Below are 13,396 nucleotides of genomic sequence, written 5' to 3'. Positions count from 1 at the left end.
CCCTTTTTAGGAGTGGTGTTCAGAGATGGCCAGAGTGGCAGCTCTTGAGGAGGGGGTATCCAGAAGACTGGGGAGTGTGGACATGTTTGCGAAGAAGTGGGGCAGATATCTGTCTTTTTTGGAGGGCTCTTAGGGAGGGACAGTGGAGAGAGAGGTGTAGGGGTTTTATGTGTGTGATTGTTTTATTTTATTTTATTATTATTTTTTTTATTAATTAATTTATTTTTGTTGTGTGTCTATGGTTGTGTGACCACTGGGGTGTTGTGGGGGATTGGGGGGGGGGTACTGGGGGTTGTATATTGATTCTGTATATGTGTGTTCTGCTATGTATGTATTTAATGGTTGAATCAATAAAAAATGTTAATCGGAAAAATAAAAGACTTTGCCTGATTGGGACATGTAAGTACTTTGCGACCGTCCTTCGTTTCTATTCTCAGTTTGGCCGGAAACATCAGAGCAAAAGTGATCTTTCGCCAATGTAAGAGTTTCTTACATTCCTTGAACCGATCGCGTTTCTCTCTTGTTGAACTCGCAAAGTCCGGGAACAAGAAAATATTAGGGTTCTTCCAAAAAAGCTTCTCTTTGCTCCTCACCTGGCGCAACACAAGATCTTTATCGGATGATCTCAGAAATCTGGCCGGAATTGATCGGGGCCTGTCTCCCTCAGCAAATCTGTGAGCTGGGACTCTGTGAGCTCGCTCGATTTCCAGCTTGTGGCCTGTTATGTCGAGCAGACTCGGGAAAAGCTCGTCTAGGAATTTTACCATATCTCTGCCCTCCTCATGCTCAGGAATTCCAACAATTCGAACGTTATTCCTTCGGCTTCTATTCTCAAGATCTTCAAGCTTTTCAAGGAGATGTTCCAAATCAACTTTGGTCGCGGGCGGATTAGCAGTTAATTCCCTCTCCGAAGATTCCAAAAAATCGATTTGTCTCTCAACTCTTGTAACTAAATCAGAGAATTTTATTTCCATCGCCGTAATCGATTGACGTATTACAGCGAGATCCAAGTCAGCAAGAATCTTCGTCAAAATCACCGACATGTTGGACAACTGACACTGGTTCTCCTCTCCCAGCTGGGCACCTTTCAGTGGCCTAAACAGGACATTAAGTATTTGGTTATTTTATTCCCAGCAAATTTATGTGATTTAGTCAGAGTTAATTTTGACCCTTTAATAAAAAAGTTTTCAAGTGATGTGGAAAGGTGGGCTTCATTACATTTATCTATGATTGGGAAGGTTAATGTTATAAAAATGAATTGTATTCCAAAATGTAACTACATATTACAGTCTCTCCCCATTGAAATTCCCCTCTTTTATTTTAAACAATTTGATAGTATTGCTAAATCTTTTATCTGGAATGGTAAGCACCTTCAAATGCATTCTAACAAGTCACACAGGCCAATTGACAAAGGTGGGTTTGGTTTCCCCAAAATATTGTTTTACTATTATGCTTTTGGTCTCAGACATTTGGTGCATTGGTTGCTTCCGCCTGAAAGAGCTCCTCCCTGGCTCTTTATTGAACAGGAGGTCCTTGCCCCTATCTTGCCATTGCAATGTATTTCTACCAAGCTGCCCGGAGAAGTAAAGACACATCCCGTTATCTCACATATGCAGTTAGTGTGGACAGAAGTTTCCCGCCTGCTCAATTCGGACATTTACCTGAACATTGCTGCAAGTATTTGGTTAAACCCTAAATTGTGTATTTATAAGTCCCCTTTTTGCTGGACAGAATGGATTGAGAAGGGAGTTGCTACGCTGGGTGACCTGTATGAAAATGGAGCATTGAGATCATTTGAAAATATTACACAGCGTTTGGGATTCCTAGATCTCAATTCTTCATTTACTTACAGCTGCACCATCTACTTTGTATGATCTTTGGTTGTAGTACGCAGCCCCCTAAAGCTGCAGACACTCTTGAGATGGTACTAGCGGCTTTTGGAAAGGGTCACAAGGTATATTCTGTTGAAAGTTGATTCCGTGTTTTTCATGTGTTTTCATGTGCTGTTTGTGTTGGTTTGAGTGTGGAATCAATAAAAATGGTTAATGACAAAAAAATAATATTATTAGATCTATTTGAACCTCCTTTTAGAGGAAATCTGTCCAAATATAGGTAAGGTGCTTCATTAAAATCCCCTCAAACAATTACTGCAGCCGAAGGATATTTTTGTTTAAAATTAGAGATTTTTAAGGAGATATCCTGAAAAGGGGTTCCATTTTGCACACGTGTATTGAAACCATAAACATTACCAAAATAAAGAAGATGTCCCCCATTAGTATAACCGCAGTTGTCGATCTGCCCTCAGAAGAACATCAAAATTCAACAAAAGTCCCACTAAAATTACCATCAAATAAAATAATTACACCTGCAGAATAATTTGTACCATGACAAAATAAAATATCACCTCCCCATTGATTACGCCAAAAGGTTTCATGTTTAACACGAGTGTGTTTCTTGTAAAAAAACATCTTTTTTTTTTTTTTTGTGAGGTATAAAATAAAAATCAGGCTTTACGCTTAGAAACGTCACGAATCCCCCATATATTTAAAGAAAAACAAGATGGGTTAATAGACATAAATGAACAATGAATAACAAGAACCACTTCTATACTATGCAAAAAAGAAAACAGTAATAATTTTAGAATAAAGTGTGAGTACAAACATGAAAAAAAGTGCAAAACTTGAAACTTATCCAACCCCCATACTAAAGAACTCACCTCAAACTCTCTTCATCTCTTTTACCTTTATGTTTAACCATCTTCTACGCTTCCCTATAGTTGAAAAAATATATAAGAATAATTTTTTTTTCAATCAGACTGATATTACTAAGCCTGATATAAGTCTGATATTGTTAACCAGTCTGATATTTCAGTTACACATTCAAAAGCATGTCATCCATTACTCCTTAGATCAGATATCATCAGCACAGATCCTCTTTCCATCGACGATGGCAAATGGTCCATTGAAACCAGCGCGTCCACCCTCTTCAAGCTTTCTCCACAAGAGGCCACAGTTTGTTTCTAGCTTCCCGTCTGCCCAAAGACGATCACGATGAGACCGAGAGAGGAACTGCACAGTTATCCTGCGAGGCTGAAGATTTCCCATTTTCAGACCTAGCCTGTGTTCCACATCGACAGACAGTGTGCAGGATGTCCGCTAATGATGGGGAAACCCGAAGGAAAATGTCCAACACGACCATTTTAACGTTCTCCCCCTCCTTCTCCGGGATGCCAGAAATCCTGAGATTCCAGCGCCTTTTGTATGCTTCCAGTTCATCTACTTTATCCCATAGATGTTTGTTTTCTTCAGCCAGGTTAGATAACCGAGTATCCATTTTGACAATTTTGACAGCAATATCCTCTGTATTGTTAGCTACCGCATCAACCACAGTTGACAAATGAGCTATACGGTTAGAGTTAGATGCTACTGACTTTTCGATCTCCATCAGTTTCTCCATAAAGTCATCCTGCTTCTTCCCCAATCTCTCTATTGCCTCAAGCAGAACAGCATTTGTAGGTTCCGAAGTTGGGCACCGCATTTTTGGCAGTGGACTAACGGCAGAGGATTCTTGAGGCAAACAAGTATCCGAGAACTCACCATCAGGAATCAATTTCTCGTAACTGTGCAAACGTTTTACTGTCTCAGTCTTTGGGAGTTCATCGACATCCATCATGTTTTTGTGTCTCGACAATTTTGCTGTCTTAAAAAGTAAAAGCGTGTTCTATTGAGTGGATGATTGGGTAAAATATTAGCGAACTTGGCGTTGTGTAACGGGGAGGAAAAAAAGCTCTCAAAATGTTTTTGTTTTTTAAACAGTCCATATGTCATGGAGAGTGTACAAGTGAAGGTATCAAGACATCAAAAACACACTATTCACAATTAGGGTCATAAGTTAAAATTTTTCTGGCAAAACAATTGTAAATAATGGAGAATATGACAACTAGCGAAACTTCTGTGAAGATAGCACCTTACAAAAGTGAGTTAAACACTTTACCATCATACCATGCTGTGTGAATATAGGTGTGTCCAAAACCGCTCACTTCTGCACTATTGTACTTCATTTTGAAGTGTAAGAAGTGCTAGTATGTTTACACTGAAAACACAGCAAAAAGAAGTGTACTTTAAGTACCCGAATGATGCACTTTTTCAACTGTCAAAACGGAGTGTGGAATGTTGGACACTTCATGCACACTAGCTGCATCCCAAATGACACACTATACATTTACAAAATGTACTATGCACTCAGCAATGTAGTGTATGAATTTTCAAAGTGTAGTATCGTCCCAAATGGAACAACTAATGTTTTTTTTTTTTTACTACATGGAAGCGTTCGCCGTTTAACAGCTGACAGAAGTAATGTTTCAAGCCCAAGTGTTGTGTTGCTGCTAGCTTTACTGCGCTATCCACCCTCAGTTCAACACTAATATCTCAATAATATACATATTCACACAGCATGGTATGAAGGTAAAGCATTTAACTCACTTTTGTAAGGTGCTGTCTTCACAGAAGTTTCGCTAGTTGTCATATTCTCCATTATTTACAATTGTTTTGCCAGATCACCATCACTGCCGGTAACTCCGCCCCTTCAGCTATGTACGGCAAGCCGCATGCGCTGAGTGCACGAAGTGGCCAACATTCCACAAAAAAGTGCATCATCCGGGTACTCGTAGTACATTTCTTTTTGTTGCATTTTCAGTTTAAACATACTACTCGCACTACTTACACTTCAAAATGACAAAATAGTGCAGAAGTGTGCAGTTTAGGACACACCTTCAGTGTTGCCGTAGATAGCAGAAGGGGCGGAGTTACCTGGCTGCACTGCTGGTCTGACAAAACAATTGTAAATAATGAAGAATATAGCAGCTGGCGAAGCTTCAGTGGATACAGCACCTTACAAATGTGAGTTGAATGCTTTACCATCACACCAAGCTGTGTGAATATGTATGTTGTTTAAGATACAAGTGTTGAAGCTAGAAATACTTTGGTTGAACTGATGCTGGCTAACCTGCTAATGCTAGCGGCAACACATCACGTGCGTTTGAAACGTCACTTCCATCAGCTGATAAATGGCGAATGATTCCATGTAGTAAAAAAACGTTAAGTGTTCCATTTGGGACGATACTACAATTTGAAAATTCATACAATACATGGCTGAATGCATAGTATGTTTTAAAAGTGTATAGTGTATAGTGTGTCGTTTTGGACACAGCTTATGTATATTATTGAGATATAAGTGATGAACAGAGGGTGGATAGCACGCTAAAGCTAGCGGCAACACAACAGGCTCTTTTGAGATGAGCAAGTTCTGCGCAAAACTTATCACCGGTGATCACCGGCAGATGCATGCCGGTTAGAAATCTGTCAGACTTGCTGTGATGTCATTACGACGTATGTCAAAAAATGTCTCGCGAGAGCGAGGCGGCCACAGTTGTGTCAGGCAGGCGGCATAGTTGCTTTTTCTGAGCTGCGTGAACTACTTTTTTCAATTTATTTTTTATAATGCTTTTTATAATGCTTTATTACAACAGTTCACATAACAGAAGTAAAGGGAAAAAAGAAACAAGCAAAGAAAGAGAAAAAAAAACCTAAATGTACAAAGGGGTATTAGAACATTCAAAAGCCATAGATGCAGGGGTGTCTAAGATGGGTGAAAGTTCAAGGCTCTACAGTAGTCCAGACTCCAGAGTCTTTAGGTGTGTTTGACTTGAACTGCATCTCGATTTGCCTATCTTTGAGATTTGCTGTTTACAGTCAGGGGAGGAGTTGAAAAGAGAGCCGTTAAAGCCGGACACTTGCGCTTCTCATTGTCTGCTGAACCTACCCAAGTCATGGAAGGTCACGCAATGTTTTTTAAAAAAATTTTTTTATTGCAGTTGAAGTGGAATTCAGATACATAAAGTATCCAGAAACATTGTTCATTTGAAAAGGCTATGTGCTGCTTAATACAGTGCCTGTTGTTTTTATAAGAAGAAAGTCCAAAAAAAGCCTGTATTATTTTAATATCAGTAAAGGAGTCAGTATTTTTAATCATTTTGATTTTTTTATGAATAAATATAACATTACTATGACAAACATAATATAGCATGATATAAATGATGAATGAATATAAATGATAAATGATGTACGTTTATAAAAAAAAAAGAGTTGTGAGAGTTTTTGCCAAACTGGATGTGTCAGAATAAACACCATGGTAATGGCATACTGCCATAATAGTAGTATGCCATTACTTTGCCATAGACAGACAAAGCAGAAGTAGTAAGAGTAGTATGTGAAGTATACAATTGTGAACGCAGCCCATGAAATATATGTAACCGTTGTCACGTTGTGAGTCTGGCCAATCGTGAATGAGCTGTGCCGTCATTCAGAGCTTGTGCAGCTCCTCTTGAGCAACTGCAGAGTGCATCAGCTGGCTGCTCTCAAATCACTCTCGCGGTACTTCGATGGCATACGTAATGGTAATGGTAAATTTCTAACTGGGATTTGGCCAAGATGGTGCTCTGACAACACGTGCTTCAAAGAGCTCCGCAGATTCGGATTAATGTTTTGATTTGTAGTGTGGTAAGAAAGACGATTCATCTATCTTTTAATGCGTTGATGGTCGATACAATGATTAAAATTGAATTAAAGTGGGAAAATCCAAAAAAAGAAAGAACAAGAGTGTGCAAGCCAGTTCTAATCCTGCTAACAAAGCTACCTCGGCAACACAGCAAGATTCATACAAACTTCTGAGTGAGAATCTGCATGAATACTTTCAAGCCAGATGCTGATTCTGCAGATATCATTCTCGTTACAGAAGAATTCCATGCAAGCTCCATGCAAGCCTCCTGTTAAACAACAGATGACGGAAAACCTTGATACCACCAATATCCTCTCACAATTCAAGGAACTTTTGCTTCTAATTAATAATTGATCTGATGCCTTGGACAGAATGGAGGGGGGAGAATGCACAAGTGATCGAGAACATGAAAGAGATAATCAACGAAAACACTAAACAGATTGCCGATGTGAAGAAAGCTGTAGAGTTTGTGAGTGCTGAAGTCGACAATTTTAGAATCAAGCTCGGCGTAATGGAGTTACAAGTGAAGAAGATTCATGTGAATACATCTGAGCAAGAAAAACGAAGGATCTCATCTCGAAGGATATTCACGTCGATGGAAACTGAGAGTCCACAGGATCCCCAAAAAGGAGAGGGAGTATTTTCGGGAAAAGTTCATCCAGGTATGCTAGCAGCTTTTACCAGAAGCCAGGGACAAACTTCCATACACCACTGATACTGTACATCGACTTAGTAGTAAACAACAAAACAGCGACAAAACTAGAGGGATCATCTTCCAGTTTGCCTCTCGTTTCTACCGGGATGCAGTCTGGTGGGCAGCGAAGGACTCCACCTTTCTCAGCAACAACTTGAGAATTTCTGAGGATTTGTTTCCAACGGATAGAGAAAGGAGAAGCAAATTGTGGCCTCTCGTGGACAAAGCAAGGCGAGAAAACAAACAGGCTTATTTTTTAGGAGGAAAGGCTTTTGTGGATGGCACTGAAATATTTCCACCAACCTGAATTCCCTTCCCTGATTGACTGGCTATTTACATGCTCCAGTCTGAAGCAGAACTGTGTACACCTTTAATACTCTGTACTCAGCTCAGTTTATTGCTGCTCCAAGACTCATTCTTTAAATGAGCTAAGCTGTTACATTTACGGTAAGATAATCGAAAGGTAGCACTGCCCTAAATCTCGATTTATCTTGATCACTTGGTTCCTATTTTATAGGACCCTGAGTCTTTATTGATCTATTTGCTTATTTTACTTTTTTATTTATTTATTTTATATGGAACAGGGGCGCCCTTAATTGAGTAAGGCAGGTACTCTATTACTTTCTTTAGGGTCTTAAGTACGAGAAATCTCTGATGAATGCTTAAGTGTCTGTGTCATTCATTTCTCCCCTTGCGAGGATCCGGATCGAGACAGCGACTGCAGACCTGACTTGATACATAGGGGTCAATTCTAAAAATTCCTTACAGCCTTGGTGTCAGCGAGTGAGATATTTCCAGACAGGTAGGACAAGATTATATAAAATTAAGTACTCCTGTCTGCTGAAATATTACACGCAAAATTTGGTAGAGAATTTGACGGTCACGCCTATAGTTGGGAGCCCTCTTTTTGTAGAGTTGACGATTGCCTTATTTTGAAAGATAAATAGGAAGGAGATTCTAATCTCAGTCACGACTATAGGCGGGAGTCCTCTTTTGTAGAGTTGACGATTGCCTTATTTTGAAAGATAAATAAGAAGGAGAATCTTAATCTCAAGTTCTTGACTAGTCGGGTTTTCCTTATTTTGAAAGATAAATAGGAAGGAGATCAATCTCAAGGTCAAATTTCTCTGGGTATCCTCCTCAGTGGAGTGGACGATTGCCCTATTCGGACTGAATAGGAAGGAGATTATATTCTCGGAAAAAATTGATATTGGTCTGCCGTCCTGTTCTCCGTCCGGATAACATTTTACTAACTTGCTTCATTCCTCTTGACTAACCACTATATACCTGAATACTCTACTGTACTGTGGTGACATTTTGAGACAGGAGATAAGGCGTCCTTTACTGGAGGAAACACCAAAACAATGGATGTTTCGTAATAATCAATTTTATAATACTGAACTGTATATCAGCAATTTGGCTGGATGGTCGGAGGGAAAAACACAATTAGATCCGTACCCTAGAGAAGGCTCATTTGAAGATCAATATATGAGCGAGGCCAAATCGATGATAAAAGGTGGTTGGGAAGATCCACAATGGGATTTCCGACTAAACTTAAACCAATCCCAGTAATGGCACAACTTGTACAAGGTAAGAATGATGGAAATTGCTATTACTGTGGTAAGCCGGGACACTTTAAGCGTGAAGGTCGGAAAAGACAATATGATCTAAAACAGTGTAAAAGCGGGCACAATCGCCGATAGGACGACTGTGGAAATCATAATGACAAACGAAATGACCAAAATGCTCCGCGTAATCAACCCTCAGAGCACTCTGCTCCTGATTATCCAACAGAATGGACCCCGCGCTAGGGATGCCCACAGAGTACTGAGCCCTCGTTATATTTTCTACCTTCTGTTTTGCGTTTTGACGATTCTATCTTACCTCTACTCTTGAGCTGTATGTTGATCGTAAACCTTATACATTCTTGGTAGACACTGGCACGTCTATAATTTCCCTGGTGGGGCACTGTTATGAAGGCTCGATTATGGGACGCACCATAAACTCTGTGGGAATTAACGGCGTCCCTGTGAAATGTCAAAAGACACCAAAATTGCCCATTACCTCCCCAGATGACCCAACTCTGTTTAAAATGCATGATTTTATCATTTTACCTGACTCTCCGTTCTGCTTATTGGGGCATGATCTGATGCACAAAATTGGTGCCAAGATATCATTTTAGTCTATCTTTTTGCAACTTATATTTTCTTCAGAATAGTCTCAGTCTGTATGTACAGGAACTTGTGGTGAAGTGCTCAGCTCAACATCTGTGATGTCTTCTGATGTGAAACAGAAACTACTCAATGTCATCCCAGCATTGTGGGCCGCCCACAAAGATGAAGCTGGCCTAATTGACGTTAGGCCATACGTGGCTAAACTTCGGTCTAACATACCAGTATACTGCAAACAGTACCCACTCTCAAAAGAAACGGAAGAAGGTATTGGTCCAATAATACAATGGTTGCTGTCAAAAGGTATATTGAAACCAACCAATTCACTATATAATACACCAATCAATCCTGTAAAAAAGGCTAATGGTACGTGGCGACTAACACAAGATTTGTGGAAAATTAATGATTTAATTGTTCCATTGTCTCCTGTGGTGCAAGATGTGTACACAACTATTAATTCTGTTCCAGCAGATTTTACTGTTATTGATCTGTGTTCAGCCTTTTTCAGTGTGCCAGTCTCACCTGTCACGCAGCCCCTGTTCGCATTCACATATGGAGGCCGACAATACACATGGATAAGAATGCCCTGGGGATTTAGAGACTTGCCTGCTGTGTTCTCTGCTGTAGTGCACGCTACTTTGAAAGACACCAAGCTGCCACCACAGACCTGTCTGCTGCAATATGCTGACAACATCCTGGTTTCAAGGCGTCAAAAGACAAGCTGCAGTGGGTGAAACTGAGAGTTGACTATCTGGGTTATGAGCTGCAGAAAGGAACAGTTTGTCTCTCCACAGATAGAGTCAAAACAATAACCAACTTTCAGCGTCCAACAACAAAGACTCAAATGCAACGTTTTCTGGGCTTTGTTAATTATTGTCAAGCCTGGGTCCCGAACTGCTCATTGTATAAAAATATATTGAGAGAGGCCACATTCTCAGGGGCCAAAGACCCCATAAAATGGACTGCTGAAATGGACATGGCTTTCAAGCACTTCTGAACAGTCTAAGTTCCCCACCAGCTCTAGATCTGCCAAACTATGGTGAACCTTTCCATCTGTGAGTGCATGAGGCTGGAGGCACAGCAGCAGTGATCCTCACCCAGTCCCATGGTGGACCATATAGACTGGTGGCGTACTTTTCGAAGACATTAGATGCAGTTGCCAAAGGCCTCTCTGCGTGTCTACGGGTGGTTGCTGCTGCAGCATTGATGGTACAAGATGCAGAATGCATTGTTCTTTCACACCCTATGACTGTGCACACCTCACATCAGGTAGGAGCAATTATGCGTAATATTAATACACAACACATGACAGCACAACGTCGATGGGGGTATGAGGCTATTTTGTTGGCTACTGCTAATCTGACTATTAAACCAACCTCTGTTGTGCATGGTCCAACTTTGTCATTGCATAAGTTGTTAACCAATGACCAGTTTTCTGATGATTCACATGACTGCTTGGGTCGTCTGCATGCATCCACCTCTTGCAGGCTGGACTTTTCTTGTCTGCCTTGGAGGAGGGGGATCACTGGTATATAGATGGGTCATATTCAAAACCGAATGATGCTGTATTCTGGTGTGGTTATGCCATAACTGAACTTACAAATCATGTTATCGAAGCATATTCGCTTCCATACAAATCCGCACAAGCAGCTGAGTTGTTTGCATTGATTAGAGCATGCCAATTGGCCAAAGACAAATCAGTCAATATATACACAGACTCAAAATACGCATAGGGGTGGTGCACGATTTTGCCGTGATGTGGGAAGAAAGAAATTTTAAGACAGCTGAGGGCAAACCGATATCCCATCATAACATAGTAGCAGAGCTTCTGAGAGCAGCACAGTTGCCTGCTAAACTGGCTGTAATAAAAGTTGCAGGACACATAACAGCAGAGTCTGAGGAGGCAAGGGGAAACAGATTAGCTGATGAGGTTGCAAAATGGGTGGTGAAGTAAGTTGTGGTAAGCCCTGATCTAAATCAAGCTGATGAAACTGTTTCGATTATGCAATCCACTTTAGTCAGAGATGTTGACATCAAATTGTTGCAGGCTAATCCATCTGAATCTGATCTCTAACATTGGGCCTCTAATGAAGTGAAACCAGATCAAAATAATTTGTTACGAGACAAACAAGGGCGCCTAGCTTTACCAAAACAGCCATAGTAGTAATTTGCCGACATTATCATGGTATTTCTCATGTGTCAAAAGAAAAGGTAATTCAGTCGATTAATCAAACTTATTGCATAAACGGGGTAGTAATTTAATCCTGGATTCATGTTTAACATATGCACAAAATAACAGACATAAGCCTATAAAACGCGACTCGTTACTACATCCGGAACTACCATTCCAACATCTGCAAATTTTACCCACATGCCGCCGCGTCGAAACAATAAACTATTATTATTCATTGTGGACCGCTTCTCCAATTGGACGGAAGCCTTCCCATGTGCGAGGAAAAATGCTAAGACCATGGTTAAAATTTTAGCTAAAGAAATAATACAGAGGTTCGGTATACCGTCGGTCATTGAAAGTGATAATGGCACACCGTTTGCTTCAAAGGTAATACAGCTCTTAGCAAAAGAACTAAATATAAACTGGCATTTTAACATACTGTATCATCCACAGTTATATGGTGTGGTGGAGAGAACTAACCGCACTCTGAAAGAATACCTACATAAGCCCTGTACTGAAACAGGAAGAACATGGGTTGATGTATTGCCGGCTGTGTTGACTGAGCTCAGAATGTCACCATATTCTACCTAAGCTTTTTCCATTTGAAATACTAATGGGTAGGCCTTTCCCGACCCCATTGCTCTTATTCCACAGGTGACAGGGAAGTGGTGACTGCAGAATATGTGGATTCCCTCATTAAGACATTAAGTCTCTCTCTCTCTCCCTCTGCCTGCAGATAGCTCTACTCACCCATTTGTCAATAGGTTCTGATCAGGTGTCTAAACCTACTAAGTTAGGGGAGCAAAAGTATCTGGGCCCAGCTACTGTCCTGGCGGTGACCAGAACTGGAGTGCTAACGGATCTTCAACCACAGTGGATACACGCAAGCCGCGTGAAACCTGCACCTGAGGATAGCCCGACTATTTTGAAAGTGAACGGTGAAAGTACTGGAGGAGCTGAACACGCAGCGCCAGTGCCTAACTTGGAACTTGAGAATTAGGAGGGCCAGAGGAGGGATGAAAACGACATAATATTGATATGCTTCATTATGTACACTTACACGCTGTCAAGTCAACTGAGATTCTGAGTGATCCTTCCAGGATCAAAGCGGGCATTGTGAGAGAAGTTGACCTCTCAGCACCTCTCAGTTGACCTTTCAGTCGATATATTTAAGCAAGCTGATATTTCACAGCTAGTACTCAGTTCCTATTTTCATAGTGTGTGTGTGTGTCATTAAAGGAAATCACGTGGAAAGGGTTTCCTGTTTTTCTCCTCTGAGTGTCTGAGGTCAAAATTTGAACATCACTCCTGTATTCTAGAACATTTGGTATCATTTGGAATCTGTATGTATGTCTTTTTCAAATAAGGTAATGACTGATCTCATTGGGTAATGTAGTTAGTGTACTGCTTTTCCTGTTCTTATAAAGGTATATAATGCTGTGCTGAACAATAAAGTACGAGAAATCTCTGATGCATACTTAAGTGTCTGTGTCATTCATTTCTCCCCTCATGAGGATCCGGATCGAGACAGCGACTGCAGACCTGACTTGATACTTAGGGGCCAATTCTAAAAATTCCTTACACTTCCTCTCATATATATTATATCTATCTATTATCTCTCAATGTTAGAGGGCTAAGATACCGTATTAAATGTAAATCTATTTTTATATTCCTTAATCCTTAATTCAGATTTTTGTTTCTTACAAGAATGTCACTCAAAGAAGACTTTAATTTTTGGAGATCACAATGGGGCATGGCCTTATGGATGTCTCATGGAACAACAAACTCAGCTGGTATTTGTGT

General features: G+C 40.5%; 1 long non-coding RNA gene across 1 annotated transcript in view; it reads left to right on the top strand.

Annotated features, from left to right (window-relative positions):
• The window catches only part of LOC127446067 (uncharacterized), a 37,838-nt gene extending 24,783 nt beyond the window's left edge, over positions 1 to 13,055 (top strand). Inside the window, exon 5 of the long non-coding RNA XR_007898138.1 lies at positions 9,919 to 13,055. This is a non-coding gene — a long non-coding RNA (uncharacterized LOC127446067). The remainder of the gene's footprint in view (positions 1 to 9,918) is intronic.
• Positions 13,056 to 13,396: the final 341 nt, after the last annotated feature.

Source organism: Myxocyprinus asiaticus, chromosome 9 (genome assembly GCF_019703515.2).
Source record: "Myxocyprinus asiaticus isolate MX2 ecotype Aquarium Trade chromosome 9, UBuf_Myxa_2, whole genome shotgun sequence".
Taxonomy (NCBI): domain Eukaryota; kingdom Metazoa; phylum Chordata; class Actinopteri; order Cypriniformes; family Catostomidae; genus Myxocyprinus; species Myxocyprinus asiaticus.
The sequence above is the reverse complement of the archived record's forward strand: the minus strand, read 5'-3'. Positions and strand labels throughout refer to the sequence as shown.